This window comes from Drosophila pseudoobscura, chromosome X (assembly GCF_009870125.1).
Source record: "Drosophila pseudoobscura strain MV-25-SWS-2005 chromosome X, UCI_Dpse_MV25, whole genome shotgun sequence".
Taxonomy (NCBI): Eukaryota; Metazoa; Arthropoda; class Insecta; order Diptera; family Drosophilidae; genus Drosophila; species Drosophila pseudoobscura.
The window spans coordinates 37,114,087-37,127,722 of NC_046683.1; the positions used below are offsets into that span (position 1 = coordinate 37,114,087).

Here is a 13,636-nt window from a genome sequence, read left to right on the forward strand (position 1 = left end):
GGAATCCATTTAGGAATGCCTAATATACGAAAAACTGGCAAAAAGCCTAAACTGGTTTTATTTGCAAGCTTCTGCAGAATAAACTAATACTAAATACCGTGTCTCATCCTATGGCGATTCCCATTTCCTCATTTCCTAAAATTACAGACGCACATTACTCGTACATACGAAGTGCTGTTGTGCTTAGAGTGTGGACTACTGATACTTTACGCCACAAAGCCTGCCCGCCATTTCTCAGTTTCTGTATTTTTCGGTATTTATATAATTTCCCTCTCATTTGGTATATTCAAGTATATAAGTATATATACATAAGTGTGCACCAAGCACATTATTAAATATAAAATGCCCCAACAGGATCTCACTGCACTACATGATACAATCGCTCCTTTAAGTGCACACTGGGCCAGACAGCCGATATCTAGCAAAAATTCTAAAATTTAAGTTAGAGACTTGAAGTTGGGTATAGTACATTGTAGTGATATACATACATATAAAAGAGCTGAAACAAATTTCAGACCGATCCGAGTATGCGTCATATACCGAACATATGTATATAAAGTTTTACTAGTTGTTTTTGTTGAGTAATGCATTATTATTGACACTATTATACACCGAATTTTGTAAAGAATTCGAAACTGTAAACCATTCCCTTCTAGCACATAAGCATGACCTTTTGGAGTTTCCGCCCAATCTCCTTAGATGGACTTCTAGCTTTCTTTTTTTCAGGTCTCGAAAAGTCCTCTTCAAAAACTCCCTCTCCTCACCAGTCAAAGTTTCTTCGGGAGTACCACAGGGCATCCATCTAGGCCCCTTACTCTTCGCAATCATTATTAATGAACGCCGAAGGTAATTAACATACTCTCGAGAACTCATGTATGCGGATGATGTTAAACCCTGTGTCCAGTATAAGAACATTTCATTTCATTCTCGCTTGCAATCCGATCTCAATAACTTTCGGTTATGGTGTTGTGCACACTTGTTACACCTTAATGCCTCGAAATGCAATGTTATGACATTTCATCATTCTAACTCCTTGTTGGCTCCATTTACCCTATGTGGTGGTTCTCTTGAGAGAATTACCCAGGTGGATGAACTTGGTGTTATATTAGACGCCAAGCTAAAGTTTTCAGAACACATTTCTACCATGGTAAATGAGGCCATGGGCGACTGGCGTTCGGTGGTCTTTACTGATGAAAAACGTTTAAATTTTGACGGACCTGATGGTTTTCAATATTATTTTCATAATTTGCGAAAAGATGAGCTGAAAAGCCGAGAAGGTGGAGTCATGGTGAGGGGTGCTATCATTTTTTATCGTACAATGGATTTGATTTTTAGAGATCAGAAAATGAACGGTGGGCGCTTCAAAACACATATTTCCAAAGTTAAATGATCTCTTCGGACCAATCCCATGGATTTTCCAACAAGATAACGCTCGAGTAGTGAAGTCGTTTATTGCCAGTCAAAACGTTAATATTATGACTTGGCCACCATATTCTCCAGATCTTAACGTTATTGAAAATGTATGGGGCTGACTTGTGCGGAAAGTATCCGGAAGGAGGAAAGCAATACGAAGATAAGGAAAAACTAACTGCAGCAATTCAACGTGCCTGGAGCGAGATTTCCGCAATCTACGTAGACTTTCTGTACCATTCTATGATGGATCGGATATATGCAGTTATTTCGAAAAAGGGAGGCAGTAGTCATTACTGAAATGCTTTTTTATACCCGATACTCAAAATGAGTATTGGGGTATATTAGATTTGTGGCAAAAGTGGATGTGTGTAACGTCCAGAAGGAATCGTTTCCGACCCCATAAAGTATATATATTCTTGATCAGCATCAATAGCCGAGTCGATTGAGCCCTGTCTGTCCGTCCGTCCGTCTCAGAACCCATAAGAGCTAGAGCAACCAAATTTGGTATCCACACTCCTGTGATATCTGACCTTGACCGTTTTGTGTCAAAATTTCGCCATACCCCCTTCCGCCCCCGCAAAGGACGAAAATCTGGGGCAACCACAAATCTCAGAGACTATTAAGGCTAGAGTAACCAAATTTGGTATCCGCACTTCTGTTAGATCTCACTATAAAACGTATATCTCAGAATTTCGCCCCACCCCCTTCCGCCCCCACAAAAGACGAAAATCTGTTGCATCCACAATATTGCAGATTCGAGAAAACTAAAAACGCAGAATCATAGAGAATGACCATATCTATCAGATTGCTGAGTCTGGATCAGATCAGATAATTTTTATAGCCAACAGGAACAAATCAATTTGCAGTGCCCGACGTCACGCTAAGACTGATTTTCTGTCTCTCTCGCACGCACTCTTTGTCGTTTCGTTTAATATTAGCGCCGTCTGCCGGAGGAGAGCCATACTGACTTAGTATCGGGTATAACTGTAGAGTTGCGGTGTACGCAGCAACTCACAACGTTCCCCCTCTTTAATGTTAATAACTTGGAAAATTAGTCAATTAGCCTACAGTGTCATTCTTCCCTCCTTCCGCCTTCGGGTTCGCTGGAGTTTCGAGATCGATACTTAAGAACACCCATATGGAATGGAACTTGCAACAAATATGCTGATTCTAAAAATTTTTATGTGTGCTCTTCTTTAAATACTTCTTGTACCGATACGGAAGAAGATAGGACCATTTTATAGCACAGTGTTCGATGGAAAATGCGAGAGTTTCACAAGCTATTCACGCGTCACAATCTTCGCCCTCTTTCCGACGACTCCCGACAAATTCGCGATCATCAATCATTGTATTTAGAAGTACACGCTCAAATGCGCTAACAGGAAATCAATATATCAACGCATGCCGATGGCACCACTGTCTCAATCACCTCTTACACCAGCACGTGATGGGTTTGGTTTTTGAGCCAACGATTAGGATTTGATTAAACGGGGCAACTCTAAAACTATTGCGGTGCCCTCTATCGTATGTAAGAGTAAGTATGTAAAATGTACTCTAACAACCATCTAACAATCATTACGACAATTCATATAACTTATTTCTTTTCCATTTCGATTGCTGCTCCGCAACTCAGAGGGGACTCAACTCAAACGGGGAGCAAAAACGTTTCCCTAATCCAAGAGGTCTTATGCGTGGAACGCCTGTGAAGTATATGCCTCATGTTGCAAAGGGTTTTATTTCTCGCTGACTTGAGTATCAAGGGAAGCTTCCCATTTTTTGCTTCCCTTTTGCCCACTCGTGTTAAACACTGCTTTTTTTTTATTCAAGCACAAAATAAAAATGAAAAGTAATGGAATTTATCTGAATACTTTGCGGCCATGCTGTAAACTTTGCAAACCACGTAGAGTCGCCATTTTCCTACTATGGAATAGCTGCAACTCAGTTTTAATTTCAGGTAATACTCATAAGTAAAGAGTTATTTATATTAGCATTATTGATATTAAGAATATCATATCAAAACCCATTCAGTCAATAGCGATACTTGAAGTTGAAGTTTTGAATGTCAAATTAGATTAATTAGAATTGATATACATGTTCAGCGAGGCTCCGTTTTTCACATACACAAAAGTTTTCCGATTTACTTTTGAATACACAAAAATTAGGTCTCCCGTTTTTACATTCCGGAAGATTTATTCGTTTTCAAAACGAAAACATATTCGTTGAAGAAATGAAAAGTAAATGGCTTTTTATACATCGAAACGAACCTTAATTGGAAAAGAAAAACGAGGGGGAAAGTTGCAAATTGATTTGTTGCTTTTGGCTATACAAATTATCTGATCTGATCCAGATTCAGCAGTCTGATAGATATGGTCATTCTCTATGATTCTGCGTTTTTAATTTTCTCGTATCTTCAATATTGTTTTTGCCACAGATTTTCGTCCTTTGTGTGGGCGGAAGGGGGTGGGGCGAAATTCTGAGATAAACGTTTTATATTGAGATCCAACAGGAGTGTGGATACTAAATTTGGTTACTCTAGCGTTAATAGTCTCTGAGATTTGTGGATGATCCAGATTTTCGTCCTTTGCGGGGGCGGAAGGAGGTGTGGTGAAATTTGGACACGAAACGGCCAAGATCCGATATCACATGAGTCGGGATAGCAAATTTGGTTGGTCTAGCTCTTATGGGTTCTGAGATCCTTGAGCTCATATTTTGCAATTGGCAAAACCGACCATGAAACCTGTGTGTTAGAGAGAGACAGAGCAAGAAAGAGTGAAATTGTTTTCTTGATTCTGGCTATAATAATAATACGATCTGGTTCAGATTTTGCACTCTGGAAGATATAGTCGTCCTCTACGATTCTGCGTTTTTGGTTTTCTCGTATCGAAATTTCTCGAAATTGTGGATACCACAGATTTTCGCTCTTTGTGGGGGCGGAAGTGGGCGGGGCAAAGTTTTGAAATATTCTTGTAGCAGTGACATATCACAGAAGTCTAGATCCAAAACATCGTTGCTCTAGCTCTTATAGTCTTTGAGCACTAGGCGCTGAAGGGGACGGACAGACGGACGGACGGACAGACAGGGCTCAATCGACTCGGCTATTGATGCTGATCAAGAATATATATACTTTATGGGGTCGGGAACGATTCCTTCTGGACGTTACACACATCCACTGTCACCGCAAATCTTATATACTCGTATACTCTTTTTGCGTATAGGGTTATACGAACGTACGAAAGGGAATCCATGCTTACCTTATGTCTCATTACACATTCTCACATTACATTCTCATGCTGGAATGTGAGGAAAAGCGCCTTCTGGTGGCTTCCTGCAACATGGCTCACGACAGACCCGCACCACCCGACGAACTCAGGAGCCTGGTGACAGAAGCCGCCACCAAAAACTATCTACTCGTCATCGGGACGGATGCCAATGCCCACCACACTGTGTGGGGAAGCACTGACATCAATGATAGAGGTGAGTCAGTCTTAGACTTTATACTAGCAACTAATCTATATATAGCAAACGTCGGGGAGGAGCACACCTTCGTAGGTCCGACCTCGTCCAACGTGCTAGACCTAACACTTGCAACGGGAAACAGTACTACGGTATCTGGCTGGAGGGTCCTTGAAAGACCCTCCGTCTCAGATCACAGGTACATTCAGTTTAAGTGCGACTTCAAACATTCTTCGAAGGTCATAGTCTATAAAAACCCCGGAGTACAAACTAGGAAAAGTTAAAAAAGACAGTTACTTCGAAGCTCGCGAGTCCGGGCACAGTAAAATCCGTGGAGGACATAGAGAAGTCTCTAGAGACCCTATCCATCGCGTTGCTGGACGCCTACCACACATCGTGCAAACCCTCGAGGACGAAGAAGAGGTCCAAGCCACTCTGGTGGAGCCGGGATCTCTCTCTTCAAAGGGACAACCTCAAGGAATTCTTTAAGATCGCAAAACAAGCGAACGAAGGGATCGTCTATGAGGAATACAGACTCCTACTCAGGAGCTACAAGAAGGAAATACGTAAAGCACAACGGAACTCGCGCCCGTCTGACTGCAGGAAAGGCAGCACAACGCCTCATCGCTTCAGGAAATATGTCACCACAAGAATACGGGCATAGTTCAATTGGAAGGGAAATGAACAGATCAAATGATTACATGACCCCCCAAACATGTCTTGACGTAAAAACAACTGCATCTTTGGGACCTGAAGACTGGAAAATCGGAAGAGACCAAACGGAGCAATGTATATACGGACGGCTCCAAGATGGACGGAGGAGTAGGAGCGGGCCTATACTGTACAGACCCTGAGATAAGGCTGTCATATAAGCTACCGGACCATTGTAGCATATTCCAGGCAGAGGTTTTTGCCATCAGGAAAGCAGCAGAGGTCGCTCTTCTCACTGAAAGAGCTCACGATGCGGTTAACCTATTCGTCGACAGCCAAGCGGCGATAAGATCCATGCAGTCGTCCGCAGTCAGTTCCAGAAATGTCTTGGCGAGCAGGGAGGCACTAGATACCCTAAGCACGACAAAGTCAGTGCGGATCTACTGGATTCGCAGCCACCAGGGCATCGAAGGAAACGAGACGGCGGACGTACTAGCTAAGGAAGGCGTCGGGCTGGCGAATACGAGAACCGAGAACGTGCCTGTCTCCCTCAGAACGCTGCAAAGCGATCTAGAAAAGCAGGCCGGATCACAAACCGAAAGTAGGTGGAGGAGTACCACCGGCTGCAGAACCTCGAAAATCATGTGCAAGGACCGCAATGACAAACTCAGCCACTACCTGCTGCACCTACCACGGAAGGACTGCAGATTATTAGTGGGAATATTAACGGGCCACTGCCTGGCTGCGGCGCATGCAACAAAGCTAGGAATCACAAACAGAGTCAGTTGTAGGAAATGTGACGAACATGGGGCAACCGAAACCCTAGAACATCTTATCTGCAACTGTCCTGCTCTCTTAAGGGCAAGGAGGAAGTACTTGGGCGCGCCAGTGCTGGCATCACAGCAACTACTGGCCTATGCGAAAAATACCTCGATCCTCGAGGACTTCAAAACCCCCTAAACACTTCCGCTACGGTTCATACACCCCCCTATCCGGACAAGGGCCATACTGGCCTATGTGGGGCCCCCTCTGAGGGCCGTCCGGGTCAACCTAACCTAACCTAACCTTTCCAAGTTTGATAATACCAGTAAAATGACAACGTGTTAAAATATACCAACAGTTTCCTTCCTGAGAAAAAAAAGTCCGTCTATGTATGTACTTCTAATCGTACACACGAACTCGCATTCCCCAAAGCAATGCCCTTGGGAATGGAGAGACCCCAAAACAGAATCGCTTCGTACTCCTAATGGTTTTTAGGGCAAGTGGAGGGTCCAAGGCATGGCGTGGCTGCGAAAAGGGGATGCGGGTGCAGGATATTCTTTGGCTTGGCGCCATCCTAAGTAAACAATTTAACAATTTGAAAATTCCATTTATTAACCTTTTCCCCTTAATAAACTTCCAGACTTACGCACTCAAGCACACATACACATAATCCAAAATGCTGCTGATTCGAATAACAGGCCAGGAACAGGCCACAACCAATAAGGAGGCGAGAAATGCGAATGAAATGAAAGAAGAGAAAGACAGAGAAAACAGAGAGAACGGAGAAATGTTATATAGGTGATGTAGAGAAGAGAAGCGCAACACAGTAACTTGCTTGAGTGGATTAATAACAGAATCAACAAGGATAACACGCTTTAATTATGTATGTAGAGGCGAGTCGTGAGGTGCGATGTGTTTGCGGATGAATGGCGTCAGCAGTCGAAAACATCTCCACCAACAAACGTGCAAACAAACGAGCAGACAGCTAGCAAGCTCTGAGGAAGTGCAAGGATGTGCAGCTCCGCGGCAAGGGCTGAACCCTACCTGGATTCATCCCACATAGAGGAACACTCCAACTACGTGTGGTGTCCTACAATTCGAAACTAACTCTTGATCTGGAAAATCCCATTTAAATTTTGATGTTTTCGTATTATTTGATTAATTACAAAGGCCAACAGGGATTTTACTGCAGGCCTACACAAAAGTTTAGTTACTAGAAAAATATGCTGGAAGGAACTTTACTCCAAGTCTTCCTAAAATGTAGGCTTATGGTCAAAGTTTAACGTAATATTAGTGCCTACATATTGGAGAGAGGTGATAGAATCAAGAAAAAATAATAACACAAAATGCAGGTGTATAAATTCGCCTTTCCAGAGTTTCCGACCGCATAAATTATGTACTTATGTATATGTATATATTCTTCAACTAGAGCTAAAACTGGAGCAATCCATTTTTGTATGCAAAATCCTATTATGTAACACTGAATCCAGTTTTTTCAAAATTTCGCCACACTCCCTCCTTATTACTCATTAATTGGCACTGGGATCCCAAAAACCTTAACGTCGTTCCCTCGTTCCATAGATTTTTCTCTTTGGAGACCGTTACTGATGTTTCCTCCAATTTTTTAAAAATTCTTCATTATTCATATTCATATTTATAATAATTACTAGTTACTAGTCTTCTTAATAATAAAGTTTTTTTTAACCAGGCCAAATGCAAATATTTGTAAAGCAAAATGATCCAGGATTGACTCTTCAAGAAAATTGAAGCACCTATGAAGGAATTTTTTAAAATCCTTGTACCTGTAAAAATACGTTTTGGGGATACCAGTCTAGAACCAGTACATGTAGATACACTAGGGAGTAAATCGAAAGTGATCGAGAAAGATACAACTAACAAAGCAAAGATTTATATTTTAAAACTCATGAAGCATTTTCGGTGCTCCAGAAATGGAGATAAAAAAAATAGGCTTGAGGCCAGAGGCCTCAATATGTAAATAACATTGATATAAAATATATGAAACAGCGTACAAAATGATGTAAATGTCATGCTTAGACACGCGATCTTATTTATTGGCCGTGGTGTAAGCTTATGTAAGCTTTAATTCCGCGCTTCCGTTTTTCCGTATCTTCAAAATTGTGGATGCCACAGATTTCCGATATTTATGAAGGCTATTTATTTTCGAGCACCGTGTATAACGAGAGTACCTAATGACACTACAGACCAAAAGTGAGGGTACAATACATTTTCATTCATTGAGGAGATTAAAAAACTACATAATAAGGTTGTATCGATTTCAGCAGATTTGAAAAAGTGCTTTCCAGCTTAGAAATTTGAGCTCTCTTTAAACTTTTCCCGACATTGTAAAATCTCGGAAAATTCGAACAGCATGAAACGAAATCCAATAAGCCTGAAACTATATTCCTTCCACTTTGTAGATCGAATTATTCCTTGCATGAACCGTTTAGGGTCTTATGCTCGGATTATAATTCCCTCTACCATATTATATCCACCACTAATTCTCTTCCTCTTATTAAATTACTAATCGTTACACACATTTCTAGTAATTAGTAATTGTAGTGGTATTTGTATTTCGATTGCATGCTTAGTTTCTTAGTAAGTTTAGTGCTAATTTTCCTCGAATGTTAGCTATCTTTCCTGCATGCTCGCGTTCGGCTCGGCTACGCGCCGCGCGTTATGCGGCAGCGCCCCTCGGTCGGTTGGGCGGGAGGAGGGCTGCGTTTTGCCTGGGATCCGCGCGTAACAGCCTTCCGCCGGTTTCACACGGGCCACTTGACGGTGCAGTAACTGCATCGCCTCTTGAAAGATGCAGTCATTGCATATCAACGTCCAAAGATATAGTTCTCAACCGAAAGCTAAATTAGACGATATGAAGAGCCCCTAAAATATGGCGAAAAATGCAAGGCATGGAACTATCGCAACACACAAGAAAATGTCCATATACTAAATAACATGCAGCCGTTAGAAAAATTAGGAGACAGCTTCTTCATCTGCTCTCTAGACTCTGCTACTTTGTTCAGTTCGAAGATGCTTGCATTTAAATCTTTGGAAAAACTAAGCCCTCTCTCTCTCTCTCTTTGGGCTGTGTCTAGCAGTGAACCGTTTTCTGTCACATAACATAATAAAAAAATAAACATTTAATTATTCAACTGGTTGGCACTATAGATCCAGAACTTTTCCGTCCACCCGTCCACCACCTTTGGCGCAATGGTGTTTCACTTAAAATTCAAAATCACCGTTTTTACCCGGGTCGCAGACCAGGCGGTGTTTTTGGAAAAAATAAAACTAGTTTTTAATGAGTTTGCTAGTTGGTACTCTGTGAGTGTATATTTCTAGTTATATATTAACATATTTAAATTTCAGATGTATTGACAACGGGACAATAAGTAGCCTGACTTCAAGACGTCAAGATGATAAATGACATGATTGCTATGAAACTTCTCATAAATTCCATGCCTAAGAGTCTAATATGATATAATAGGAATTCTTAAATTTGATTTCAATATAGTTTAAACTTGTTTCGTTGCAGGTAATCACCAACATTTTTGGCTCATTCTAAAAAAACGCTCTCCTAAAAGAGTACATGAGGACTATTGAGATGTTAAACCTTATTACTCATTCAAAAATGTACAAACATAGAAAGGACAGTCTAAAGATGGTATTTAGTATCCCAACAGCTTGAATCGAGAATTGTTCCAAAGGATTTTAAGTTTGTGTATTGTTTAACGGACTAAACTATTTGTTCTTATTTATCACAGCCATGTGAATTTTTGCACTTACCAGTCGCAATATTTTCCCGCTGTGGTTGTGAAACTGTCATTGACTGTTTGATTTGTGGTGTGGATTGCATATATTTCCTTTGAGCATTTATATACTTTGAATCCAGGACGAATGACAATCGAATTGGAAGCAGTTGCAGGGAAAACAGAATCGTATGATTGGGATGACTAACAACTGAAAATAGCCATAATGACACAAATTCTTTAGAATCCCTCAGCTTTCATTTTACTTTGCATGTCGCCCATTGCCTCTTGCAGCTGTAGTGTTGTGTGTTATTACGGAATCACGATGAAGGCGCTTAAAGGCCCAACAGTAACAAAAAAAATGGCACGCCAAAAAAAAAAAATTGATCGCCTGATCTTTCGCAGATGTATTATTGCGCGTCGAGACTCGAAGTTATCAATGTCTTTCCCCCACTTCTGCAATGCTCCGCGTATACTGGCCGTTTGCTTCGCACGTGTCCGTATCCGACCGCTTTCGCAGGGTGTGGGTTCCTAGGGCTGTTGCCAAAAACCGAACTGCCTTCCTTCTCCTGCAGACTTCGACCTCGACCGTTTCGTGCAAGACCACGTACTCGACTGAGAAGCGGAAAAAGCCTCGGAGATGCAGGCAGGCGATGCACGAGGCGACACGATTCCTAAACTACTGCGACAACAGCATTAAATGCGAAGCGACAGCTACAGCCCCAACGACGGGACGATAACCACGACTACGGAAAATGAACGACACACGATGTGCTCGACTACGCAGCCTCGACTAAAAGTGAACCGTGCTCTTTTACCGTCTGACAGAGGCACGTGGCTCGGCAGTAGCTTCGTTCTGGTCCTAATAGTTTAACAGAAACGTTAGACCGTTTACAGTGGATGCTCGGATCCTGTTTAGATGAAACCTGCCACTGTACACTGGGCTGTAGCTGTTCCTAGTTCTGTTAGAAAAAGTAAACAAATAGATTAAAGCTGCCTTCTTGATGGAAGCTTAAGCCGACACTCTGCGTTTTTATTTCCGTTTGTCGTCTTTCGGTGGCGACCACGTGGCCTCCCTGGTGGTTTTGTTACTTCTGTTACTCCAAGTCCCACCCATTGACGTTTGGTTCATGGTTATGGCTGAATTTTCCTCAGAGGCCCACCCGTACGTCGATGCCAATACCGATGCCGATGCCGATGCATGTCCCGATTTTGATGTTACAGGAGAGGTTCCTAAGCGAGACAAAGAGGCAACAATTAATGAAATACGCATACGCATTTTCTGTTGCCTGTTGGCTGCTCTTTCGGGAACCTACAAAATGGAGAGTATAAATTTGAAAACTGCTTACCACAAGAACAGTTCAGAGTTTCTGAGAATAACATTAGAAATCCAGTATGAGCCACGTGCTATGTCAGAATAATCCAAAATCTGTCACCCCGTCAAGTTTCCCCTTTCATAATAAACATTGCTCTGTTATACTGAAATACGTACCACATTTGACTGGCTTCCCTTAAAACTGTTATACAAATTTTTCTCCAGCTGAATACATAAACTGAAGGAAGAAGGTACATATTTAACCATGTAAAAGCAATGGAAGTGATGTGATATTCGCTTCCTCAGCTGTTTACTGAGAATTTTTAGTACCGTAAAATTCGTAATTCGTAAAATATGGTGGTTTCTGTTTATGGAAAGGGCGTATTAGTCGAACGACTTTGGAGAACAGTGTATCCATTTTAATAGTAGGAAAGTAACAATAAACGGTACAATTGTTTACTACCTATGTATGTACCTACATACAGTGCTTACCATAATAAAAGCTTTTAAAATGCACATAGAGCGCCATAATTTAAGCTTTGAGTAAAAACCTTGTCCTGGGTTTTTATACCTTTTTGAGTCTTTAAATTATTCCAGAAGATGCATTTTTGGCGTAAGTTGGACACGTGACTAAAACATTTACTTCATATTTATGGTAATCAAATTAATTTATAACGAAAAATGTTGTCCCAAAAAGCTCGTCCATTAACAATCCACGTCTGGTTATAGATGGATGGAAGGGCCGAAACTGCCCATAAAGCTTTTGGGGATATGATATTCCGATAGCTGAATAATCGAATTGAAAAAATTACGGGGTATTTACCAGGAAAAAATCCAGATCTGAATTTCATAGACAGCCGTTTAGTTTTAATAGTTAGACTATTTTCACGAATATCTCTGTAAATAAGAGATACATATGTAAATGTGTATGTCAAATTTACATAGTAATAAAGGGTGGATTGTAAAGTGTTTCCTGTTTCATTAAGCGATAATCCATACTCTTGAATGAATTTTTTTGCAATATTGTCGGGCTTCCCAGCCCGATATTTAGTCGTCAAATCCCAAAATTATAGCCACCGTCCCACTTTCTTCGTTCCTGCAGTTGCAGGATCTAGGCTGCCCTCGCTCCTTATCTATCTATCTAGCAGCAACCCCGGCTGCTCAAACACCATCCTTCTATGTATGTATTGTTTAATCGTTCTTGAAACCACATACTTTCGCTTTCCTCTAACCGTAAATTGCAGGGAAAAATGTAGCTGAAAAAATCAATAGCATGGGGAGCTGAGAAAAACTTGATACATATCGTTAGGATTTGTAAGGATAGATGGAAATGTAGTCGATATTATTATTTGAATAAGAAAAAATAATCTAGCAACACAGTCTTGCATTATACTCATATGAGTATAAACTCATTTAGTCATATGTATACTCGCTATCACTCTGAAATGAATGTTTAACCGAGCCACTACGTGTCTCTTCGTTGGCTCCGGTTTATACATACATATATGAAACACATGTATATACATATGTATAGAACGGTAAAACTCAACATTGCTAATGGGCCCAGAGTTCGTTGTTTCGGCTTAATAACAGAATGTAAAGCGGCTAAGTTTTGGTGTCGTTTGTGCATAGTCAATAGTCAATAGTCAATAGTTAACATAATATGGTGCGCGTATTAACGCGGAATCAATTCAAATCGAAAAACGTGATGAGAACCATTACAACGTATGGCACAAGGCCTTATACTCATGGGATAAAGTGTGAGGAAAAAAGAGTGGCGATGATGGCGCAGCAGTCGGGAAATAAGACGAGGTGGAACGTTGGGAGTTGTTGCGGCGACCGCAACTCTAAATTTATACCCGATATGGCTCAGTATGGCTCTCCTCTCGAACGACAAAGATTGCATGCGAGAGAGACAGAAAACATTTCTGAACGGTCATCGGTCGCTGCTAACCACAGCAAATTTTTATACCCGATACTCAAAATGAGTATTGGGGTATATTAGATTTGTGGTAAAAGTGGATGTGTGCAACGTCCAGAAGGAATCGTTTCCGACCCTATAAAGTATATATATTCTTGATCAGCATCAATAGCCGAGTCGATTGAGCCCTGTCTGTCTGTCCGTCCGTCCGTCTGTCCGTCTGTCCGTCCCCTTCAGCGCCTAATGCTCAAAGACTATAAGAGCTAGAGCAACGATGTTTTGGATCCAGACTTCTGTGATATGTCACTGCTCCAAAAATATTTCAAAACTTTGCCCCGCCCACTTCCGCCCCCACAA

At 41.3% G+C, this 13,636-nt stretch overlaps 1 protein-coding gene and 1 long non-coding RNA gene across 8 annotated transcripts in view; both read right to left on the minus strand.

Moving 5' to 3' along the window:
* Positions 1-10,832, minus strand: part of nAChRalpha7 (nicotinic Acetylcholine Receptor alpha7) — a 208,126-nt gene extending 197,294 nt beyond the window's left edge. For 2 of the 7 annotated variants that reach the window (XM_033385454.1, XM_033385452.1), the window contains exons 1-2: positions 10,310-10,814; positions 10,081-10,254 (exon numbers count right to left, since the gene is read on the minus strand). The gene's annotated coding sequence lies outside the window, so the exon portion shown is untranslated. Of the gene's footprint in view, positions 1-10,080; positions 10,255-10,309 lie in introns of all 7 variants that reach the window. The other 5 variants (XR_004470758.1, XM_033385453.1, XM_033385457.1 and 2 more) reach the window with 5 other exon arrangements.
* Positions 10,833-11,972: 1,140 nt separating this feature from the next.
* Positions 11,973-12,628, minus strand: LOC117185183 (uncharacterized). Its single transcript, XR_004470765.1, has 2 exons — positions 12,182-12,628; positions 11,973-12,118 (listed from the first exon to the last, which is right to left on the minus strand). It is a non-coding gene; the product is annotated as an uncharacterized lncRNA (long non-coding RNA).
* Between the last annotated feature and the right edge of the window lie 1,008 nt (positions 12,629-13,636).